The sequence below is a fragment of the Rhipicephalus sanguineus genome, chromosome 10 (assembly GCF_013339695.2).
Source record: "Rhipicephalus sanguineus isolate Rsan-2018 chromosome 10, BIME_Rsan_1.4, whole genome shotgun sequence".
In the NCBI taxonomy this organism is placed as follows: Eukaryota; Metazoa; Arthropoda; class Arachnida; order Ixodida; family Ixodidae; genus Rhipicephalus; species Rhipicephalus sanguineus.
Window position 1 is genome coordinate 95516122 of NC_051185.1, and position 19826 is coordinate 95535947.

Consider the following 19826-nt stretch of genomic DNA (forward strand, 5'->3'; position numbering starts at 1 on the left):
CTATAAGTCAAAATCTCGCCAAATGTCACAATAGGTGTTCGCTGGCATTTGATTACTACAGCCTCAAAAAAAAACTGGGGACTCATCGCGTGTGAAGGTGAAAGCTCGTGCCAACAAGCAAGCTCCATTTTGGCGCATTCGATAATAGAGCAGAGCAGCACAAGTCTTGCCAACAACAGCAGCAGCATCAACGAAAATAGTACGCTTGGGGGTCTACGTTCAGCAGCGAACACGATAACCTGAACATATAACCTCAACAGTTTTCTCTCACGTAAAACCGCGCCCTTGCCGGAGGTATGTTTCACATGCGAGTAAGTTTTACATGGATAGTCGTATGTTTCACATGCTTGTAAAAGCGCGCGAGCGCTGCCGACGAACGCGGCTGAAGCAGAGTTGAAACCAGCCGGACATCTCCGCCGCACGAAGAGCGTACGAGATAGCATCGCCACGCGTGCGAAGACGGCCTTCGATGGATCCTCAAGCAGAGAGAAAACACCCCGTCGGTCTTTCTTCGGATGATGGAGCATGAAGGCATTCCAGTGGGGGATACGTCGCTCGGGCAGCCACTGCAAACTTGTATCAAAAGTCGGCTCCATTTACGTTCCGTGCTGCTGTACTCTAACCGTTTACTGCGCGTTGACATTACAGACAGCACGAAAACCACTTCGCTCCCCGGAGCGGCCGTACTTTCTTAAGGCCCAACCACTGCCACGCATTGTCCTACGCGTCAAAAGGTCAAAAGACTCGTGTCGCGCACGGTAGACGAAAAGGGCACGCCGCATGACACCTGAGTACTGCGGTGAACGTAACTTAAAGAGCACTTTGCCAGCGATAGATGAAGGCCAGAAAATTTTAGATTGAAGATTTACGGCTGTGCCCGCACAATTGCGAGGTTTGCTAAAAATTTCGGGGGAATTGATCGGGAGCCCTAGGCCTCCCTTCATCATTATCTGCTGGACTATTAAATCAAGTTCTTTTCACTGTCACTGTCTCCCGTGCAAATCTGAGTTGGCAGGCGTGCGCGTCTACAGCAATCGTGCATGTTCACGCTGCGAGGCCTAGCTCCTTCGCCAAGACGGTCTGCTTCCTCCATCAGGTCCTCGTCCAAATTTCATAGAACGTCTTATTGCGAGGACATGGCTTGCATCGACGTAGCAGGCGCGTGTATACTCTGCACAACGATGCTGTCTCAAGCACAGCCACATGCGTGCACGCAATGGAGTGAAAAAAAGCGCGATGCCAGCGGCGCCATCTGTAATCTAAACGCGAAGGCGCATTAAGACCTCCAAGATTTGTGTGCACAATCTCGGAGGCTTCGACGCGCCGCTGATGGCCTAGCTTAATAATGTGGCGGCGCGGTGCGCATGCCCATGCTGGGTCCCCGTGCCCGCGCGTGGTTGTCGCGTCTTCCGCGACAGAACGGGTCGCACCTGTTCGTACTTGCGTGGTAGGGTACTTTCGTATCAAATTTCGCGGGGTGAAAACTGTTTCGCAACATCCGTACTCAATTACATTACTGGCCTTGGCCGGGACCACAGAAAAATTCCTATCACCCCGAAATTCATAGGGGCCGTGATCGTATCACCGAGGTATTACCAAAGTCTTTTACTATATTGAGAGGAGGCATTGATCCGGGCTACGGCAGACTGAGCTCGTCGCTGAGATTGATTTGTCCTCTAGCGACGGTTCTACGAGGCCATGTTTATACGATACGAATCGCAAGTTACGACATACATGGTAAAACGTACTTACGTAATACACACAAGCTTGAATAGCAGGAATGTGCATCGCTCAAAGTGTTCTGTGGCATACTACTTCGGAAACAGTGCTTTACAAATCTTACATGGAAATGTTAACTAAACACTGCCGATTTCCGGAACTTCTGATATGCCCGGCATGTGCCTACTTCACGCGATTTCTACGGATAGCTTGGCTCCATGCACAGCGCATTGTCTTCTCCTCCCGCTTCAGGACGGCTTACAGTATTTCCGATACAGTAAAATACCACTTGATCAAATGTCACTTAAACGGACTATTCAGTTGTACGAACTTTTTTAGATGCGAAGTTTCTTAAGGCGGAGCTCAATCCGGTGGTGGTGGTGGTGTGCGGCGTGAACTCCCGTACTGCGCATGCGCATACCCTCTTCACACACCTCCTCTCCAGTCCCCCTCACCATTCCCCATGTCATCTAGCCCTCTCCGCTTCCCCTGTCCACTCATCCTCTTCCCTCCACCACTCCCATACCCCTCTCCACTTTCCCTCTGAAACGCGGGCTAGACATGCTGAAATTCTCTCCTGCGCAACGCCGCGATGAGCTCGAGCGCATGCGCGTCCCCTCCCCTTCTCTCTCCTCTCCTACGCTGCCCCCCTCTCGCCCACCTGTCAACCGTGTTCCCCGCTCGCCCTGTGAGAAATAACGGCGAGGCTAGATGGAAGGTACGACGCGCGTAGCGTCCCTCTTCGCGTTCCACGACGCGAGGTCGGTAGCATGCCCAACGAACGCCAACCGAACGCTATCGTGCAAGTGCTGTGGCTTCGCATCGCCTCATGGTCCCCTTTAGCGGGAGATGGTGTAATTTTTTAAATCCCCCGCTGAAGCACCATTGGGCCTAATGCTGAAGCATTTTCCTTAAACGAAATTAGTGCAGAGCGCTTTTATGCTCTGCGAACATATTTTATGACGCCATCCAATGCCTCTCCCGTCATTTTTATGATGATTTGTCTGAAATGTTGGGTACAGAGAGCGCTTTATGTTTTAAAGGCCAACTCCGCCGATTTTTTCACCATGTCAGGATAATGGTGCTTTTATGTTCCTGAGACACTCTTGTCATGCGCCCGATAGCAGAAATGCTCAGCAATTTCGAAAATAATTTTTAATAAGCAAAAAGGCGCAAAATCGAAACCGAAACCCAACCGAGTGTACTGTCTACGTATGACGTTGTAGTTGTTACGAACCGGAAGTCGTGCAAGGCATGCCGGTCACGCCGGCGCGGAGTATGACAACTGTGACAGCCGGGACGAGCAGGCGCACAGTGGAGAGGCGAGCACGCCGCGCATCAGCTGCAATGTCTGCGACTGACAGTGCCGCGTCCGATACTGACAGTGTCTCGGAGCTGTCGGACAGCTGTGATTCAGACGCATATGACGCAGTTGATTCTCCACCCTATTGAAAATCCCAGCATTGCCCATCATAAAATTTATGATGGAAATGGTGGAAATTCTGGTGGGTATGATGGACAACATGGTGTACATGGTGGGAGTAATGGTGGACATCGTGGGACCCTTGGTGGGCGTGCTGGGAAAGTTGGTGGTTTGGTGGACACTCGGTGGGCATAATGGGTGGGTGGTGGAGACACAAAGTTGGTGGGTGGTGGAACAATTGGTGGGTGTGCTGGGTGGATGCAGGGATGCTTCGTGTTTGGTGGGAGACCCGGTGGGCAAAGTGAGTGGGTGGTGGCATACGTGGAGATATGCCGGGTGGATGGATGCTGGGTGCAATAGATGTGATAATAGAAACATGAGGAGCTGATTATGGATGCTTCGTGATCAGCTGCATTTATGATGCATAGAAGTACTCATCCGAGAAAACCGCCGAATTGTTGCGATACAACTTTGTACTCTAGGGCATTGTGCATCAACTGTCAACGCGCATCTATAGGTGTTTTCTTGCAGGGGCGTAGCCAAGGGGGGGGGTTCAACGTACCCCCCTCCCCCCGCGAAATTTTTCAATTTTGCATGTGTATACATACACGCACACATACAAACGCACGCACGAACATATATTAAGTATAGTTGAACCCCCCCCCCCCCAAAAAAAAAAAATTTCTGGCTACGCCCCTGTTTCCTTGCATTGAAAATGGAAGTGAGAAGACTTCACTTCTGAACCAACGAGCGAGAGGCAAGCGCTGCACACGACAATTAACTGATGAAAGCCCTAACTAATTGGAGAATAAAGCATAAGCGACAAAGTGCAACACTTCTAAAATTACATTTTGCGTCGCCTACATGCTTGGTCTAATTTCGCATAGACACGATGTCCGTTGTCAAAGATTGTTGTACGCGACGGTTACAAGCAACTCGATCGACCGCTAGCGTATTGGTTCGTATTTTTAGCTCGGCGGTGCACTTGCACGAGTACATCTTTATTACTTGCTCGGCTCCTTCAAGAACACACTTTATCCTCAGCAGCCCCCTTTAGACAACTTTACGAAAAGGAAGCCTCCGTAAGGTAGCTTTCGAAGTACCTAGGGCTTATGCTATCCAGCATGGCGATATGTGTGTATTTGCGTACAAAGCACGACATCCGCAACAATAAAAAGAAACAAAAAAAGCTTCGAAGCAATGTGCGAGCAACCACACGTGTCGTATTTCATCGAGGATGCTATCACGCGTTGAAAGGCGATGATCTGGCACGATTGAGCCACAATTTGAACAAACATCAGGAGCCTCAGTATCGGCAAAATGCTGCTGTCTTCGCTCCTCGAAAGTAGCAAGATGCGAAAACGGAGCTCACCTGTCGTAAACGCACCTTCCGTGTGGTCAGCCTTTCGATTTCTTTGGAATAATCCCAACTAGTCCGCTGGTAGTCCTCGGTGCGTAAATCTAACGGCAAAAGTGCTAACACCGACCGAAGTAAATAAACACAAGTAAGGAAATGAGAAAACCTTACCCATTTATTAGAATGATGCTGAATTAGAACACATTCAGAAGGAGGTAATATTCACCACACAGGCACACCGTTCACGCGCATTCACTTCGGTTCGCACAGACCGTCCGTTTCTCTACCGCTGTCACTGACGGCCGCGATGACGGCCAGAACACGGCCACACAACACGTCTCTTCCTCCACATAACCACAAACAACAACAACAACACGGGGACATTACGGGAATTCAGCCTTGAGACGTCCCCCTTTCCCTTCAGGACGCAAGCCGAATGGAGGGAAACATCCGGGAGCCCGGGCTCAACGAGGGGACCGCACACAACGCCCTTCACTTTGTTAGAGCTTACGAATGCAAACGTACCGTGCAACCACCAGCACAAACACGTGCATTGAACGTACACAAATGAAACGACGGGAAATTTAGCAAGCACGTTATTGTGACGGCTAGTGTTTAGCCGAAGAGAAAGTTTAGCCAACAAGAGTCAGCGAGTCAGCAACGCTGGCAACGCGCTAAATGCCCGTCTAACACTAGCGGTATTTGCTTTCAGTAGCTTAAATGCCCACTTGATTTAACCTTTTGTTGTAGGATTAAGTTATACGCGCATGAATGGATGATTTCAAGCGTAAAAACGTGCTTCGCTCCCGTAACATTCACTCATACGGATAAGGGCTGTCTTTCGTTAGGTGCCCTTAAAATGTCCTAAGGTGGGTCTTTGAAAGGTCGCTTTACCTTTCCTTTCACTTTACCTGAAGTTCTCCTTACGAAAGGCCGCCTTTACGCGTAAGGAAAGAAACGTTTGTGATTACGAGTGGGAGCTTCAAGTATAACCACTAGCAGCTCGCGATTGACGACTATGAAGTCTAAGCAAACAGTTCGAAATAAGGCAACAATTTTGCTCAGTGCGTTCACATTATTCCAATATTAGGATTTCCCACGGATCCGATGTCATCAAAAAGTTATGTTGGAGTAACGTGTGCCCTTCGCGCGACGGGCACGTGACGGCACTGGTGAAACAGCGAGAGCGCCCAAGGCACAACGCGAAGCGGCAGACATATGCTGTTTTACCCATGCATTTACAGCGCACACAATTCTTCATAACTTACTTCTGGCAGCTGTGTCATAATTTCCTAATGAATGTTGCACGAACGGTGTGATTTCGTGCATTAAGAAACGGCACAAAAATACATTGGTAATCGATTACCAATGTCATGTGGTCGCACGTATGTCGGGCAATCTGGACGTTGCGTAAACGTTCGCCTTCGTGAACACCATTGTTCGTTGAAATGCAGGCCAAGTAGCCACCTGTCCCTTCACTGCGCAGAGTGCAAATGTACCCCGTGTTTTGATGACACAACCATATTATTTCAGAACGGCGATCAAACAGCTAGAGAGGTAGCCGAAGCGTTTTTCATTGAACGGTTCAAAGATAAGTGCATAAGCCACCCATCTTTATGCCTGTCGGATAAAGAAATAGATTTGCTGGTCTCAGGGCTGTGACTGGGAAAGTGAGAATTTTTTTTTTCTTTTTTTGCTGTCGGACGAAGTCACTGCGCATGACCAATTGTTTGTTTGTATTATATATATATGAGCGTTTCCGAAAAAATAAACGTCAGTTGAAAGTTAGCGCCTGTATCGTCTCTCTTGCCTGTGCGCTTTTGCACTATGAATTCATACCAACTAGCTCGCCTTTCCGTACTACTGCGAGAAGCAATGAACCACATGGTTCAGAGCAGACTCGCTTTTCTATTAATAAATGAAGTTAAGGCTGAAGGTAAACATTCATTAAGCTGCGGATGTAATTACATGACAAAATGTTCGTGAATGCATGATGTGCATTTTCACATCGCAGTCAAAGACCGACCTCCCCTGAACAACTTCACTAACTATTCCGCTACATCTGCATAACTTGCTGTAAATTTCAATGACAGATTGATGAGACAAATATATATGATAGCGCATTTCCTTCTTGCAGCGTTAGCACTCGTGTTTGAGCTATTTGTAGCAACGCACACACGAGTTTTCTGTTCATATGTCGATACCGAAACTGAAACTGAGGTGGTGGTGGCGCTAGTGTCGCCAACATCGCCCTGTCGCTTTTTTTTTTCTTCCCAGACATGGCGGCGTCCTGCATTTCGTGTGTGCGTCGTAGTGTCGAGTTTTGTTCATGCGGTCGACCTTTACTGCGTTACCTCGCATTGTGTGTTGTGTGTTGCCGTTAGTGACGTAAGTGCAAGTTCTTCACTGAGTATGATCCGCGGCACCGTGCAAATAGTCACCAGATGCCGGCCGTGCGACTCCGTTCTATGCGACTCCTTTGTTCGGTGCGATCGAGGGACGTGATTCAAAGCTTTGGAGACCCTCTTTACATCATGCCCTCTTCAAACGTTTCCACACATCAGTGAGTAGCAGCACCGCAATATTTACTCGACGGCACGCTCTGTGGGCCTAGAAAATGCCTTGACGTTCGAGCACTTCGGGAGCTATACCGGCGGACAGCCGGATGCGGGTAGCTTGGCCGTTCCTTGCTCTGCGCATCGCTTGAAAACCGGCGGTCATCCTGCACTGTACGCTACCAGCGTGCTTTCTTGCCAGAGGTAAGTGATTTTGAATGTTACGCTTCGTACGTTGTCAGTCGTTCTTATTGTAATATGCGTTGTCGCTGAAGGAAATCGCATAACTTGTTGGTACCACTTATCGTTGTTGTGTGCATGGTGCTTGCGCACGACGTTTGTCCAAGAGCGTAATCAGTAGTTATATAAAGTTTTGGTAATTAGCTCGTACGCACGCACTGCGCTATGTTTAAATTTGCTGAAAGGAGACATTTTTCTCAGACACACCATGGTCATGTGTTTTATGCGTGCAGTTTACACTTGTCAACTTACCGGGGGTAAAGCAATGAAATCAAAGCTTGATTTATTTTTTTCTTTTGAACGAGCTCTAAAGGAATGATCTCCAGCCACCGTGTTGAGCCATGAGCCGTGAATCAGTACAGTGGGAGAAATAAAGTGTAAGTAGGGATATTTTCTTTAGGCGTGCATTTCGTGCGTCCTTCAGTAACGTGACCGTCAAAAGCGTGTAGGTTAGCACTCTTGGACATTGTTTGTCGTCTTTTAAGCAATAGCTAAGGTAGATTTGCTAAAAATGCAATTTTTGCAGCATGACACTGTATTTAGTTTAGTCAGTTTGACCCATTTTTATGCGTGTTGACCTAATTTGGCAAGGCGTACTCCCATCTGAATTTGCTATTGCTTTCGGCACTGTATGTGCGTTCGTGCATTGCAGTTACCTGTGACAGTGGTATTACGTGCAAAATTCGTGAGCACGGGGTGTTGCTGGCACCCCGTGTTCACGAATTTTTCTTCTCTTCAAGCTCCCATCTTACCCTCAACTTCTGCCTTTATTGGATTGGCATTACTTGTTTCCTAACTTCTGCAGCTGTATAGCTTGTGGTAAGCACTCATCACTGTGTTTATGTGCTAGTGCGTTTACGTAAAACCACTCATACACTATTCGCGCTCTACTGGTGGAGCGATAGGTGGACTGCAGTTTTCCATGACGCTGGCAAGTATCATAAAGCACCACTTAAACAGCGCTGTAATCGTACCCACGAACTAGAGCTCAGGCTCTGTTACGGCACCATAAATTTTATTTGCTAAAGTATGCTAAATTGCATAAAGTATGCTATACATGTGGTTGCACATTGTGTATGTTGCTAAGGGTACAAACAAGCCACCCTGCATCTAAGGTAGATAATATGGCACTCACATGGCTTGTATCGTTGAACGGGGAACGTGGCATAGACCAGGAATGAAGCGCCGTGTCATCCAATTCTTCCCTCATCTATGCCAGGCTACACGTTCAGCTGAATATGATAACGTACCAACTCGCCCAACTTCCCGTGTTAATCCACTGACATGGCACAGTGAAACACTGGCATGCGGAGCTTTGTTGGATGTAAAAAGGCATGTAGACCACAGAAATTCTGTGCAACACTGGCATGCGGAGCTTTGTTGGATGTAAAAAGACATGTAGACCACAGAAATTCTGCAAAAACTCGGCAATTTTCGTCAAGCACAAAGTGTATTTCTCATAAATTATGTTGAAGGCAGCAAAGCACATGCTCTCAACATTCATTCAGTAGAATCCATGGGAAAGTGTATTGAGCAATAATCACATGTACGATGAGGCTTTGAAAATTTCAGATACCATTTATTCACATTTTCTTAGAAGGGTAATTGTCGAATGCCCATTATAGCATGTGGCTGACAAGGATGTGGGTTATTAGTGAAATATATTGACCTCCCTCATGTTATTTTCTGTCAAACACATAAGCTAATCAGTGCATAATGTGTTAGTTCCATGATGAACGAAGGTAAAAATATCCCTGTATTTGTCAGTCCCATTTATTATTCAGTGTATGGTTTGCGTGAGACCATGCCTGCTTGGCATAACCTCTGAGTTGACTGGTAACAGCCTTATTACACAACTTTCTCTCAAAGCCTGTCCTACCAGATTTCTTTGGCAACAAACCAGACCAAATTCTCGGTAATGCTTTAACAAAGAAATTGTTGCAGCCGCCTCCCCTGCTGGTGATGACCATATGCAGCCAATGCTGATGTGAACCCGAGTGATGAACAAATGCAGGTAGGCCACAGCTCTGTTGTAAACAATTTTGACATTATTGTTGTCACAGATCAAACTTGCGATTTATGTGTGACTACTCACATCTGGTGAGGTTTAGTAAGTTTCATCTGCTACGCGCGAACATAGGAACATGTAGGAGTGCTAATGTGGAGTAGGAATCTTCTATAATACATAGGACATATGTGCCACACATCAACATCAAATTTAAAATGCATTTAGATCTGAAGCTGCTCAATACTAAAGTGTATCATTTCTAGGTCTAGTTTAATCTATAACAACAACAGCCTATATCAGGCACCAAAACAGCCGAATTTATCAAGTCTAGAAACCGGTTACAGTGTTGTGTTGCTGTTCTGTGTATCCCTGTGTATCAAGGATTATTCCTGTTTCCATTTGCATGTTTAGTAATGGCACAGCCCACAATTCCTGCATTGATTCAAGGAAATAGGGTCACATTCAGGAAATTTGGCTTTCATGTATACACCCTTGTACAGCAAAGAGATTTGTGTGTTATTGCTACAGGGTCATAATGAAGATAGCACAGAATACCACACACAAATACACACTATGCAGGGGCCTAGTCAGAAAATTTGTTAATGGTAGTGGTCTTGCTATACTTCATGTTTTTTGTGCATGTGTTCGTATGTGTGTGTGCGTTTATATGAACATGCAGCATTTCAAAATTTTGAGGGAGCTTGAAATCCCTCCTCCAGTTATGACAATCACGCCATGACTTGTAATGTTTTGTGCAATATTTCATTATTTTTGCTGTTTTCATTTCAACATGTGCGAACGTTCCTGGAGCACCATTTTGAAGCTTTCCTACATATTCAAAGTTAGATGGTGTTCTCACGGCGCTCTCTTTTTTATAATGCTACAGCACTTTTGGGCAATACAAGAAGCACAATTACACACACTATTGACTCTTGTAAGATTTTCCTTCTCATTGTGAACCAAGAAGGCTTGCAGTCAATTCTTGCTTTTGTTGTTGCATTGAACGTTACACATGGCTCTGAACATTCTCTCCTAGAGTTGAATTTTCGTGGTACTTTGGCGACACCTCATGCCAGCGCAGAGATACCCGTGGCATAAATGCATTTGTTGCAGATAGGCACACAAAAGCAATGCTTCCTGAGGCGTACAGTGCCTATCCATACTTTGTACACACATCTTCAAAGCCATATGATTTTGGTCACGAATGCCAAGTGGAACACGACAAAGAGATTCCTCCTATTGCAGTCTCCCTGGTACCAGTGAGTGGCACCATGGTGAATCTCTACCATACTATGAGCTTCTTTAGCGCCGAAATTCGATCAAGGATGGAGATACCCTGTTAGGATGTATACCAGCCAGGCTAAACTTTTTTTAATGCATTGAGTGACACGTGCCAAGGTATGCGGATTTGTTGAGTTTGACATCCCAGAAATTAACAGTAGCACATTTGTTCTTATAAAATAGTATTTTCGGTGGCCTCGAACCAAGCATTGGTGAGAAAACACATTCCACAAATACACAGCAGCAATGCACAGCAGGGTGATTCCACGAGAGATCAAACATGCCTGTCCGGTCGATATTTTTGTTTTGCCTGGGTTTTTGATGTGTAATGTGGGCGCACACAAAGTGCAGTGAACCGAAAATTTTATTTCCAAGAAACGCTCCCGGCGCGGCAAAAAAATATTTGAAGGTAGCGGTGCGGGCCTCCTGTTTTTGCTCACTGCAATGTTTTCGGGTTTCACTGCAGAATTTAACGCAAACTATAAATGTAGTGTTGACATTTTTTTTCCTCGTTTTAAAACGCAATACTGTGAATTACATCCATGCATTTTTTATGCCGTTCTCAAAAGGAAGAAAATGTGAAAAAATGGCAAACACGGTTGAAATAAAAAAAGTGCTAAGCTTGAGGCACCTTGGCGCCTTTCCTATTTCAAACAGAAACTTCAAAACAGTGTAAATATAGAAAAGAACCTTTGCAACATTTATACGGAAGATCATTTTCCTACGGGCAATGCAATAAAAGAAAAAAATAGTTAAAGAAGCGAGTTTTTTCAAAAAAGTTAATTTTCAAAAAAAAAATCCGGTCTCAATTTTGACGACAATTTTTTATTGAAGAGCGCTTATGTCAGTGAACATACGGCTTTAATACCATATGTCCTCATTTGCTTTGTTCACGAGATATAACGGTCCAAAATGACCCTTGCTGTGTGTGCTCACTTTAGTGCGACTGATGGTTATCACTTGCATTGTGCGTAAATCTCGGTTTTAATTATTCTGATGCAGCAAAACCTTGCTCTGGTGGCTGTTCGTCAAGAAAAATATGTTCTCAGATTTTATTTGTGCCTAGCGTATGCGAAAGTGGGCTGCGGCCGCCCTCTGAAAGGTGAATAGGACTCTTTGTGGAACAATTTGGAGTCAATAACTATCACCAGTTTTTAAGTAGTGTCAGAACAATGCAAGAATTTCACGCTTTATGAGAATGCACATTCAGGCACTGCAGGAATGACCATTGTTTTAAGATATGGTGTAATTTTTTTATAGGCTAAGCGATGAGTTACTCACACACATTGCCTTGTGCCATACGGTGCATCACTACAATTTTCCTTCTTTGGTTCTTGTATTTTTTAGAAATCTGCTAAAAGGAGAGGGCAAGCAAACATGTTACTATGAGCAACAGCTGTAACCTTCTTTTACACTCTTTTTATAAAACTCGCTCTGTTATTGAAATGTTGCATTAATTGAATAGCTACTCAGCCAGACATGATGAATGCATATTAGCTTGTCTGCTTATTAGTGTCCGGTTTCTTCAAAATCTAAAAAAACAAACAAAGATGTATATTCTATAGAAAAGGCCGTCAATAGGTGCGTCACATATACTTCATTTTGCCCATCAAAACAACACATCTTTTGCGACTCACTTCTGCGGAACCTGTGTGGAAGAAGCGTAATAATGAAAGACAGTTTTCTCGTTCAAAACAAGTCATGTTTGTCTAGGTAATTGTGCCTTGCATTTTATTTTGCTCATATTTGTTAACCACAATTGCATGCTTGCAATGCACAACTCTGTCAGTAGTGTGCTTGACTGGGACTGCAGTGGTCGGTGCATAAAAAAGGCAATGAAACAGCGTTAGACCAGAAGATGTGAAGATGACACACACCACTAGGAAACAAGGCAGTCAGAGCCAATGTGAATGCTTTCCTAGGTCTTTGTCCTAAAATGAAGTATATGCAATAGCAACCTGCTATCTACTAATACATATAAGCCAACGCAAAGCAAACTGGTGGCGTGGCCAACGCATCATTTTATTTTTGATTCAACAAACCTGGAAATACATAATTTTGCGCTTCTCTGTTGACTATGTCATTGCAATGTCTTAAGCAGCTATCTTGGCAACGGGGTTTAATAAAACTGTTCACCATGCTCATCAACTTTGTCTCGGGTATTTAGCTGGGAGAGAGCGATAGCTTGAGCCATTTTCACAGCTGATTGGGGAAGTCATGTATGTACTGTTGATCATCATTCAAAGCCGTATAACCTTTTCATGTCATCGACGTTTGTAAATACTAATCGTCTCAGAGTTCCAGATGAAGTGCATTTATAAAGATTTTTGTCCAGGTACTGTTATAAAAGTTGCACACAGATAACCTAGTAGGTAACAGCCAAAATGCATTCTCACACACTGACGACGCATCTGGTCAAATTTACTTATGTTTGTAGCTTGTGGATGCTTCGAGAATTATTTCTTGGAAACTTTTTAAAATGTGTGGCTAGCAGCTTATACGAGCTCGTGCTTTTGAACTTATATGCATTTTTATAGTAAAAACATGTATTTGTATTGTTTTGTTTAATATTCTGTATTGCGTTTTTTGCTCTAGATCTGCAAAGGAGCTGTCCTGAGGCGCCATGCTTACTCAAGTCATGCAGCGAGAGTCAGGTAAGTGTTATGTTTCACCTTCCTGCAGCTGTGTTCGTGGTTCACTTGCAAAGCTGTCATATTTTCATGAATTAGCAATGTGGGGACATTTTCTTCAAGACTGCGGTTGAGCAGCAAACAGTCGTGCCACTCTTCACCATCTTAAATGAAGGTAGGCATGCAAACACGGGCACAAGAGAGAAATCGGGACAGCAGAATTGCTGACTAACAACTGAAGAATTGCAGAGCGACTGAAAAGAAGGTAGACACAAACACTTACCTGCATACGGGCATGGGGCGACACTTATTAATCTGGCAGATGTGGGGCTTTACGTGAGAGAAATGTGTAGGCATTGCATTCATTCTTTATACAAGTTATTCGACGGCTGCCTCAAGCATGCACTTCCACTGCTATTAATATGCCAGGCGTATCGATACTAGCGAATAGTAGCTTGCATTCATCAAATTTTGGTGTGCATATACACCCTCGACAGTGCAAAGATAAATTAGTGTGCTAGCCACTGGTTTACGACCTCTTACGTTCCGTTAATCTTTGAATAACACAGCAGCCCATCTGTGCTATGTAGAAACAGCCACAGCTATAAAGAACCTTATAAACCAGAGCTACACGGCAATCAGTAAACTAGTGGGTGTGTGTTGCAAAAAATATGTGAGTCTGCCTTTTGTGTATTCTCTGCTCATTCTTTCTCAGTACAGTGGCGCAAATCTTACCTGGCCCATTGGCAGCCATAAGGGCAACATTAATGCCTTATCTACTTCCCACTTTCTTTAGCCTATGAGATAAGCACTGAATGTAAGGACACCTAAGACACACTGTTACTATTGCTTTCTGCAACCACGTTCAGACGTAACAAAATGTGCTTCTTTAAACATTGAGCTACCGAGGCTACTACAACGCAAGAATGACCTACATCTAATAGATGTCTAGCCAGTTCATTAAAGCTGGTGCTCATTGTGTGCACACACGACTTGGTGAGAAAATACTTATGGCATGACACAGCAATGCCAGTACTATTCCTTAGAAACTTAGAGTGCTTGGATGAGAAGTTGAACAGTAGTTTTGAAGATCTAGGAGCATACTGCCATCACACGTGGTTCCCCAGAAACACTAAGGTAATGTCCTGAAATTGTACTATTCGGTCATTCTGAGCCAGTTATTTAGTAAGGTTCAGCCCTCGTTCAATTACATCCAATTGTCTATTCACTGAAGTAACCATGGTTTCAAGTTTATCACCGCTACAAAAATCAATCATGTCCACGTAATTTTTGAAAAACCTCAATAATATCTTTGCTAAGGCCTCCTCTAAGCGTTTGTCAACTGTGCTAAGGTACAAATCACTGAGAATTGGGGCATCTTTAAACCAATGCAAGTTCATTGTGTCCATGTTACGCTTACTTGATATTTTGTTGTGGTTACCAATTTGAATCCATGGTTACCTCAGTGATTGAACAATTTGAGTTAAATGGAGCATGGCCGAAGTTTACTGAAGTATTGCTTCAGAATGATAGTATACAAACTTTAGGCATTTGCTTAACACTTCAGGAAAAATAAGTTTGCTAGCAGTATTCTTCTGGATCTTCAATACTGTTATCAAACTTCAACTCCAAGCATTCTAAGCTTAGAAGAAATGCTATTTTCATGTCATGCTTTAACTCATCTCTCACAAGTCTGTACACAAAATGAAGGCCAGCTTTAACGCGCAGGTTACGCGTCCATTAGGTGCAGGTTATCCTCGTTTTGCAGTAGCCACTATCACTGAACGTTTAAAGAAGCCAATTGTGTCACGTGCAAACATGGATGCAAAAATTAACAGTAACAAGCGTGCCGTAGGTATTCTTTACACTCATTGCTTATCTCACAGGCTAAAGAAAGTGGGAACTGCATACAGTGTTAATGCTGTCTTTACGGCTGCCAATAAGCTATGTAAGATTTGCGCCACCTTGCAGAGAAAGAATAAACAGATAATAGACAAAAAGTGCACTAACATTTGTTTCGTAGAACACACCAACAAATTTACCGATTGCCGTACAGGTGTGGTATAATGTTTCTCTTCGCTGTTGCTGCTTCTCCAAAGAGCAAATGGGCCGCTATGTTTACCAGAGATTAACGAAACATCAGGAGTCATAAACTGGAGGTTTACCATCTAATATAACCTTGCATTGTCGAGAGTGTAAATGCACGCCAAAATTCGATGATTGCGTAGTTTCATTCAAGAGTGGAAATGTAAAAACCTGTAATATTAAAAGCCTGTGGAACCGCATGTGTGAGCTAGCTGTCAGCTGACTTGCATGACGAAGAAATCAGATTCCTGAAGTGTTATCTGTCACGTAAATCTCCAAGTGTGCCGGATTGATAAGTGTCTCCTTATCCCTGCACATGTGTGTAAAGGTATTTGTGTCGACTTTCTTTTCCACCACTGTATGCCTCTTCATTTGTTGGTTGGTGTTTGTGTTGACCCCACTTCTTTCTTGTGTCTGCGTTTGCATGCCTACCTTCGTTTTAAGATGAATCATTACCAATTTGTTCAGCTTTCTTTCATTCTAAATATTCTTCACCAGCTTTGAATAGGTTGAACATGAGTCCAGTATTGCCGTACGAACTACAGAAATGATGCCGAGCACGTGTGGTAGCCTTTGAACTGCATGCGAAAGCCCGAGATTTCTGTGTCATCATTGCAAGGCACTTATATTCATAAGTTCTAGCCAGCACATCAGCCCTCGTCAAAAAGAGCACAGGAGAAATCTACCTGTATCCCTTCTAACTGCAAAATAATCCAGATCTCGGAGTTCGTTTATAGTTCACAGTCAATCTATTGAAATGAATTGCAAGGTTGACATGACCTCGGAACTCACACATTTGTGTGACATTTGTGTGAAGACATCATCCAGCCATCACGTCACTGTAGATCCACAGTAAACAGGCAAAAATTCAACAAGTGCACTTGCAAAGATCTGAAAGGTGTTCTGAAAAACAAAGTAATCCATGTCGTTCTGTGCATAACCTCACACAAAGCACCTATTGGTCGTGCAGCAACGACTCAAACATATCCTCCTTGCCTACACCCAAAACATCACTTTCATATGTGAAGGGCTTAATGACTTCACCGGTGTTTTTTCTCTTGCCCCGAAAGAGTACGTCTCTCAACAAGAGGACCCACATCTGCAGAAATTTATATGCTGAGTGTTACCATGTTCTTTGCTTTAAAACGACAAGAAAGAACGGCTCACTATCTTGTGGGTTCCCATGGTGAAAAATGGTCATAAGAGGCCTTTTTTACATCTCACATAGACAGGAAGCTTATTGAGCTTCAAATTTCAGAACCACCTACTCAAGGTTCTTTTTTACTACAAACAAGGCGTTTTTTTTTCACTTTCCGTGTGGTAGAACAACAACTTTCCTGTTGGCTAGTAAAAAGTAATACCATGGCTGCCAAAGCATTTCACCTAAGTATTCAAGTAGACTGAGGAATGAGTGTGTTCCTGTTTTCTAATCATAAACAAGACCAATTTCTATAATATTTCGTGCCTTTGTACTTTCTGAGGCTTCGACAAAGTGATGGGCATGATCATAAGCTCAGTAAGCATTAGAATTTGTTCAGCGCAAAGCTTTTGTTTGATTCTAAACTCCACTTTATTAGGTGAAATTTCTGAATCGATTCTAAGATGACTTGGCTTTTGCTCATGACACATTTAATCTTAAAAGTTCCAAAATGTGAAACACATGCATTGACGAGGAAATTTCATTGTGACGTTCAGGCACAAACAAATTTGTTAAGCATTCTACTCGAAGATGCTGGTAAATTACTTTGTGGCCAGGAAGTTTTGACATGCAGTAGACAAGGAAGATTTGTGTCTGTTGAAGCAAGGTGGTTTGTTTTGAAAAGGCATTGTTGGCAGAGGAAAGCATTTTCGAAAAAATGCGTGTGATACCTGGTGACTTGAACAAAAAGGTGATCTAATTACTGGATGGTCTGAAACTATGGGCTTTCAACCTCAGTAAAATGTGACAAATGTCTCCAACTTCACATGCTGTTCACAATCAAGAGCCCCAAGAGTCTTAGTTCTCACATCTTAATTTTTTTTTAATTTGGACATGGAAATATTGGTCTCTGTGTTCTTGCAAAAGCAGCTCTTTTCATTTATTGTTGCGGACCCTTTCAGAGTAAGGGCTCGTTACGCTGAAGCGGTTGCTCAAATGTGAAGGTTGCTCAATTGTGTCATATTTGAATGTTGACATGTAGAACTTCTTCACTTGTAACTGCACGACAAAGTGTTTACATATGTAAGGGACTGTATACAAGGTAATAATGACTAGTTCGTTTCCAAACTGCCGAGGCTTTTTGTAAGGAATGTTGTCTGTATACATATCACTGATATTAAATGAAAGGGTGGCAGGATTGCATTGTCACACAAAAGTATGGCATATGTATGGGTTCTAATGTTGTATAAGCTTGGTGATGTTTAAGAATGGTCGACGAAGTATACGTTCTGGTTGATAATTTAATACACTAGACAAGAACGAAGAAGAGACCAAAACAACACCAGCAAAATTTCAATGATGAACCAGTACCACCTTGCCCACAAATCAGCCTTGACATGGCAGCTTCGCTGCAGCGAGCCGAGCGAGCGACGTGTAAGCTACAACCAGCGCCACCTAGACAGCGCCGGTCGAGGCATCGGTGCAGAGCGTCAGCGCAGGCGGCGCGGTCTTCACACTTCCCTATTCTAGCCACTGTACTTATGTTAAGATTTGGGTCTGTAGGAACACAATGTAAACAATATTGCCCGTAGCAGGTGCTGGCAAAATCTGACGTCACGGAGAGCTGGTGTGGGAACGTCTATGCAGCATCGCCTCGTGTATCTTCTTTTTGCGCATTATCTTGCTTACCAATGCCAGAAAGCAGAGCTAATTGGTAGGGATTCATCATAAAAAATGGTAGGCATGCAACACGGACACAAAAGAGAAGTTGGAACACAAACGCCGACTAACCTTATTCGGCTAGTCGGTTAGTCAGCATTTGTGTTGTCCTGACTTCTGTTTTGTGTTCATGTTTGCATGCCTATCATCTTTCATGAATCACCTACCAAGCATCTTCTCGCGTAAAGTGTGTCTTTGGTACTCTGAAGTTGTTTGTACTAAATGACAGAAATTGTTTTTCTCTTTAAAATCTTTTTAACCCGTTTCCTACCACAGACGATCTGACTTCGTACACGGTTTGTACTGCTCCTACCGAAGAACTGGGCTCGTCCACGCTGAAAGAAGCGTTTGGGTGCGCTGCAATTAAGATACTCTGATTCAGTTTGCTGCGTTGTCTTTGACTTACACAGATAGTGCAGTAAAAAAAAACACGCTCAAAGCATGCATTTTATTGAGGACGGGCGGGATTCTGGCAACTTGAATTAGAAAAGGGTGTACGTGCGCGAGTGCCAGCAACAGGTTTGTTCAGCTTGTTCGCTTAAGTTTTGTGGAACGAAGGATATCAGTGCCCCTGCAAGTGAGGCAGCGACTAAACAGAATATGTTTTTCTAAATCCTCAGATTCGGATGACCACCGAATCTCAACGTATCGACAGTGCACGGCAATAGTCGTAAAGAAACCCCCAACGTCACGACGCATCCAAGGCTTTCTTTACGGGCTCCTTGTCCGCGCACATTATTATTTTTTTAATTTCAAAGACATTTTCTGCACCAAAGAGTGAATAAAAATTAGGGCACCTTCTGTGTTGCAGGGCAGTGAAGACAATCTTCCGCATACTTTCAAAAGAATATTTTTCTTTTATCTTGCGAATAAAGTGCCTTTAAATAGCTTTTTAGTTGCTTCGGGACGCGTGAAATCAAATGGGCGAATAAAAAAATGGCATTTTTATAGCTTTTTAACAAAAAACTTGGTAGGGAAAGAGTTGAATTGGTTGCTTGCATATTTTTGTTCAAGATGGCTGGCATAAGAAAAAGCAATATGGACTCATACGTGCTGCCTTTTATTTGACTTCATATGGTTTAAGCTTTTGGTCAAAGTGATTGCAACTGGTTTCATTGATGTTATTGCTCCAAATTTAGCAAAAGCAGTTTATTTGTTTTTATTCAATTCTGTTGTAGCATGCCTGGAAAAGTACTTCAAAGCAGACCCCATCTGGCTGACGCACTACCTCAAGAAAACTGCCTTTCTCCCATCCGCAAGTTCCTAAGAAGTTACTTTATGAAGCAAGCCAGCAGGGCGTACGTGTAAGGCATGGCAGCACGGAGAACAAATAAACATGAGTATTTGGTGCCAGATGCATTCATTGATTCCGTGCTGCATCAACATGTGGCTGCATGCTTGGCCACGTGTAGACACAGCAAGTAAACTCGTTAACCTCAATGGTAAAAGGTTGTCTATAATCATGTTAAGAAGCACGATGTCTTATTTTTGTAAATAATTGCATAGCTCGACTTTGACTCAGGCGTCCAACACCCATCGTTATCTACCCATTATCTGCCCATCACCCACTGTCCACACATCATCTGTCCATCACCCACCGTCCACCCATCATCTGTCCATCACCCAGTATCCACCCACCATCCGTCCATCACCCACCATCTGTCCACCATC

The 19826-nt window shown here is 43.8% G+C and overlaps 1 long non-coding RNA gene across 1 annotated transcript; it reads left to right on the forward strand.

Moving 5' to 3' along the window:
• Positions 1 to 9053: 9053 nt before the first annotated feature.
• Positions 9054 to 19497, forward strand: LOC119372222 (uncharacterized). Its single transcript, XR_005179471.2, has 3 exons — positions 9054 to 9308; positions 13179 to 13237; positions 19334 to 19497. It is a non-coding gene; the product is annotated as an uncharacterized LOC119372222 (long non-coding RNA).
• The last annotated feature ends 329 nt before the right edge of the window (positions 19498 to 19826 follow it).